This window comes from Salmo salar, chromosome 18 (assembly GCF_965601325.2).
Source record: "Salmo salar chromosome 18, fSalSal1, whole genome shotgun sequence".
In the NCBI taxonomy this organism is placed as follows: Eukaryota; Metazoa; Chordata; class Actinopteri; order Salmoniformes; family Salmonidae; genus Salmo; species Salmo salar.
Window position 1 is genome coordinate 13,251,705 of NC_138308.1, and position 6,462 is coordinate 13,258,166.

Sequence of the window (6,462 nt, forward strand, 5' to 3'; positions counted from 1 at the left end):
ATTTTTTTGAAATTTTTTGTCACGAAACGCGCCGGGCGCGTCACCCTTCTTTACCCTTCGGATAGTGTCTTGAACGCACGAACAAAACGCCGCTATTTGGATATAACTATGGATTATTTGGAACCAAACCAACATTTGTTATTGAACTAGAAGTCCTGGGAGTGCATTCTGACGAAGAACAGCAAAGGTAATCCAATTTTTCTTATAGTAAATCTGAGTTTGTTGAGGGCCAAACTTGGTGGGTGTCAAAATAGCTAGCCCGTGATGCCGGGCTATCTACTCAGAATATTGCAAAATGTGCTTTCACCGAAAAGCTATTTTAAAATCGGACACCGCGATTGCATAAAGGAGTTCTGTATCTATAATTCTTAAAATAATTGTGTTTTTTTGTGAACGTTTATCGTGAGTAATTTAGTAAATTCACCGGAAGTGTTCGGTGGGAATGCTAGTTCTGAACGTCACATGCTAATGTAAAAAGCTGTTTTTTGATATAAATATGAACTTGATTGAACAAAACATGCATGTATTGTATAACATAATGTCCTTGGAGTGTCATCTGATGAAGATCATCAAAGGTTAGTGCTGCATTTAGCTGTGGTTTTGTTTTTTGTGACATTATATGCTAGCTTGAAAAATGGGTGTCTGATTATTTCTGGCTGGGTACTCTGCTGACATAATCTAATGTTTTGCTTTCGCTGTAAAGCCTTTTTGAAATCGGACAGTGTGGTTAGATAAAGGAGAGTCTTGTCTTTAAAATTGTGTAAAATAGTCATATGTTTGAAAAATTGAAGTTTTGGGATTTTCGAGGACTTTGTATTTCGCGCCACGCCCATCATTGGATATTGGAGCAGGTGTTCCGCTAGCGGAACGTCTAGATGTAAGAGGATATTGAAGATATTGGAAGAACTGTCCACATTTACTTTTTGTCAGCCAAGAAGATGAGTAGGTCTAACGAACAGCAAAAACACTAGCCTATGTCAATCTACTATCCCCCATAGTACAAAAGTTGACCTATTCTATTCTGTGCAAGAAAAAAAACAGTCTGGGACAGTTGTGGGATGCGATAGATCACAAATTAATACAACCACTAGCATCAAAAAACCTTTTTTACAGAATGTGGCTGACGACACAGATCAGAACGTTTAGCTTTGAATGTTGATAAACTATTAGGCTATTTCTTCACATTATAAGTACAGCAATGCGCACATGGAAGTAGGCTATAAGCGCGAATGTTCCATTAGTGGGAAAAGACCATTATCAAAAGTGACCGCAAATGTGATTATGCTTTTATTATAAATGTGCATTTTTATTGTGAAAATTATCTTCCCCAAACTTGAAACTCACTCACTGCTAATGTATGCCAGTTAGGCTCTACACTGCTTGTAAAGTGGATTAATGTGCTTAATTTTAAGAATTTATTTGGCCACTTTAGTTGTGATACAAACCTTACCAAACATATAGGCGTATGGGGTAGGCTCCATGAGGTGTGTGACTATGATTAGAATAAGTTGCAAAAAAAGGCTTTGTTTCTTGCCTTATGCTGGGCATCATTCACAGGTGATAATATGTAATTCACAAGTGATAGGCTAATATTGTCACCCATCAGACTATTCTTGATTTAATCTGGTCTTTACATATACTAAATGATATATGTGTGAAATTAGTTTTGATTCAGAATGGACCATTATCATGCACCTGTCTCGAAACAGGGGCAGTGGGAAAATGTCATCTATCAACTTGAATGGACAACGCCTTTCCCGTGGTTCATTTTCATGTCAGCCAGGTAGGCTATACTCCTGTTGTAAAGATAAGTAATCTGCTTAATATTAGGAAAGTTGAGAAATAAATATAGTAGGCCTAGCCTATAGAAAGCTGATGGGTTCCTCATCTTTTTAATAGAGGCCATCACTCTGTTCTCATGCAATTGCATAGCCTATAGAAATGTTGTGCAACATGAGCTCATGGCCTCTCATGAAGTGTTTGATTAGATTTTCGATTACATTTGCATTGATGTCAGAGACAGAGGGACAATAGAGTGCTGAGTACCAGGCAGTTAGCAAGTTTGGTAGGCTACTAATGACCATCAACAGTCAGAGCTTGGAGAAGCCTAGTTACCTTGACTAAACAAACAGTCATGTGGAATTTGACTGCCTTCATGACTCGTGACTGCCGGTGTGGCTGTAATAAAGTCACCGCAACAGCCCTACTCCCACATCATATGAAAGAATGTGCCAACCTGATTTCAAGGACACAGTGAACAGTTGGCAGTTGGGGCCAATTTCATCATAAAATGTTTCCTTGGTGTTAAATACAGTCTGTGAACAAAGTTAAAATGTATAAATTGTTGGTTCGTATTACGGGACACCAAGTTCCTATTTTGTGGTTCAGATTCAATTAGATCTGTGGACCATATTTTTTTAATGGCTAGCTCAAACTATGAGCTTTCCAAAAAGTTTTGATATATTATAGAGATCAGTCCTTTCGGGAGCCCAGTTAATTTATTTATAAATCCCATCATTGGATGATTCGGTAGTTGGGTTTTCCAAGGGACTCCATAGGCCATCATAGCTGACCTAAGTTGTAAATTTAGAAAAAAGGAGTTGCCTGGTAATATGTATGCGTCTTTCAAATCTGGGAATGTTCTCAAATCATTACTGTCCATGATATGGGCAAGGGTAAGGATTCCACATTTGGACCATTGGGGGGGATGCAAAAGGCCGCTCTCCAGATCGCAAGGCATTATTGTGAAATATTGAAGTAGGGCATGCCATCTTGATTCCCAGTTACATTGTTTTTCAATTTTGCGCCAAATAAAAATAATGTTATCAATAATAGGATCAAAGCGTAGTTCAAATTGTTTAAGGAATATATTAGTGAAGAACACCTCTTCCAGGGCAATAGGAGACACCATACTTCTCTCTATACTCAGCCAAGGGGCAGAATAATAATTTGTAAACCAATTTAGGATAGCACGAAATGCTAGAGCCTGGAAATACAATTTAAAGTTTGGTATGGATAGTCCTCCTATGTTTTTCCCTCTTTGTAAATGTATTAATTTTATCCGGGATTGTTTACCTTGCCATATACACTATGAATTTGATCCAAATAGCCAGAAGGGGGAGCCATGGGAAGCATTGAACTACATTCAACCGTTGCAATATATTACATTTTGACAATAGGTTCTGCCGGTTAAAGAAACTGGGATATTATTCCAGCTACTGAGGTCAGATTTAATTGATATGAGCGTTCTGTTAAAGCTTCTGGTAATGGTTTTATCAAAGGAAGGAAATATATCTGCTCCCAAATATTTAAAATGGGAAACGATTGGGATTCCATAAGTAGAGATGGAGTCCTCCATAGGGGTCTTGAGAGGCAGTAGGGCTGATTTGGTTAAATACATTTTATAACTTGAGATTAAGCTGAATTTATCTATGATCTTCAATGCATTTGGGGGCAATTCAGACACATTGTTTAGATATAGTCAAATGTTGTCTGTGTATAATGAGATGAAGTGATCAGTAGATTTGAGAGGAATTGGTGTTATTTCCTTTGATTGGTCCAGAGGTTCAAATAGGTAATAAGAATAGCAGAAGTGAAATTGGATCACCTTATCTGCTGCTTCTCGTGATTCTGAACGGAGAAGAGCAGATATTGCCTCTTATAACTATGGCTGAGGGATTGGCATATGGTATTTTAATAATATTAATGAAATTGGAGCCAATTCCCCTATGTTCCAAGACAGACCAGAGATATGACAAGTGTAGTTTATCAAAAGCTTTTTCTACATTGAGAGACGATAGCCCAAGAAGCTGTTGTTTCTAATAAAGCATCTAAGATATTAAGTAATAGTCGACGGAGGTTATGCAAGGACAAACGCTTTTTGATCCGTGTGGATCAATTTGGTTAAGTTAGTCTCGAGACGAGACGACAACATTTTCAAAAACCGTTGAATATCTGTGTTTATCAAAGATAGGGGAACACTGGGTGGCATCCTTACCTTTTTTTTTAAATAAAAGCGAAATTAGTGCTGTCTTCAAATCTCTCCCAAACTAACTTTGTGAACGGCTTTATTAATCATTTAGAGCAATAGTGGACCTAATTGATTCCAAAATGTTAAATAGACCTCAGGAAGAATACCATCCCATCCAGGTGATTTGCCTTTATTCAAGCTATCCAATTCCCTTTTGAGTTAATTGAGAGAGATGTGCTACCAGCGAGACGGCTTCCTCTGTTGAGAGAAGAGGAGTTCTTCATTATTTTAGTAAGGACTTAGTCTGGCTTGGTGTGGATTCAAAATCAGAGGTGTACAGTTCTTTATAGAAGCGGGAGAATGTTAAGATTGATTAATTTGGTAGTAATCCGATAGTAATTTCCCTGTTTCAGATTCAATAGTTGCGATATCAGCTATTGAACATTGATTATTACTGCATAGCTTGCTAGCTAGTAAACAACTGGGATGATTACGATGGAAGTAGTGGTTGAGTCTTACTCGATGGATGGCAAATTCTGCTCTCTGTCTTATCAATAAATTAAGTGCCGTGTTAACTTTGGAAAGAGTAATAGCTACCTGGTCTGAAAAGAGTGTTTGTTGAGAACGTTCTAACACAGCTAAAAACATTTCGCATTTTGCCATCTTCTATAATTGTGATTTATTCAACCCAGATGCAAACGCAGTGGCATTCTATAGAATCCCAACGGTCATTGTCCAAATTATTATTGATCATTATAAAATAATTTTGTTCAATTTCAAATTGATCACAGAATGTAGCAATGAAATGTTGAAATGCCATCTTGTGGCTCTTCTATGAGATTCTGACATTTGAAATTGGCAGTAGTAAGCGTGGTGGTCAGACAAGCTCATATGTCGAATTTCTATTTTCTTGATTAAAGAAAATAGGAGTGTAGATAATAGTATGAAATCTATTTGTGAGAATGATTTATGCCTTTTTGAGTAGAAAGTGTAATCTTTTTGTTTTAGGATTATGTGCTCACCAGGCATCAATGAGGTTGTAAACAAAGAGTATATTCTGGAGATCCTTGGTTGTATGTGGATTGTAGTTGGTCTTAATAGATTTGTCCTGCATGTCCAAAATGGCATTCATGTCTGTCCCAATAACCAGATGGAATTCAGTTCATTCTAGCCATATGCTGTTCAGAGAATCAAAAAAACATAGGATCATGTGAATTTGGAGCATACACATTAATAAAAGGCAATTTTCTTTCCATTATGGATACATTTCACGAAAGTGATTCTGCCTTCTTGGTCTTCGCCTTTACCCAAGATGGTAATTTTGAGTTTCTTATGTACCATTATGATTACACCTTTAGTTGGAGCTGATGAAAATGCAGCCAGTTTGTACAAATGGTTCTCTCTTCTATGCGAGTCCTTTTGGAGCAGGTGTGTTTCTTGGAGCATTGCTATATACATACGGTTTCTTGCTAGGATATCGACAGCTGGAACATTTAATAATAATAATATCTAGTGTTGCCATTGTTAAAAAAAAACAATGTACTATTAATGATGTAATTGTTAGCTGTAGTGTTAATAAGCCTTTGGATGTGAAACAAAAAGCTGGACCCACAGGGAAACCTACACATTGGTCATTCCCCACGAGAAGCCACCCCCCCCCCCCAACCCCTCCCTCCCCTCCCTAGCCACCAACCCCCCTTCCTTAACACCCAACTCCCTGGCCCTCAGCCCTCCCTCCCCGGCTCCCCCCGCACCCTGAATTACAGGGTTGCAGCATAATGGTGGGAGCCTTACAGATGACATTTCTTAAGCAGCAAATGTTTTTATTGTCTTAAGGTATTGAGAAAGAAAATAAAGTAAAACATAAAATATGTAGCCATTTACCCTTTCAGACCTTTCAATTTAAGATTGCAGACTTGATAGATTGAGTGGGTAATAAAGAAAAGAATGTAGAGCAAAGGGGACAAAAATAGGATAAATATAACAGAAATGCAGACCTAAATAGTCAAATATCCTCATCATTATTAGCAGTAGGGTATACATTACCTTAAACATAGGAAGAAAAAAAAGAACAAGCAAAAAATAATTGTGTGGGAGCCCATATGGAACTGGGCAACTATCCTAAACAGTTTAGCCTATAGGGATGCAATGTGCTGTAGCCCCACAAGGAAGCAACCCCAGTCTGTATGGCACTGCAATATACTGTCCATTGTTCATTAACTGGTATGGATTCATCATTGTCTAAATGTCCTGGAACAGTCCAATGTTCAGCAATAATAATGGTGTTCCTTTACCCAATTGAGATGGTTTCCTCCTCATTGTCTTATGCTGAGGGCAGCATCACAGCCATAGGCTAGGCTGCGTGATTGTGTGTGGATAGCATACCTGAATATTGAGCCAACCAAATTGGGGTTAGTCTACAATAAAATCTGTTGGCTCGTCCCCTTGTGTGTTGGACTTAATGTGCTTATCGAAGGAGTCTTGAACCTCCT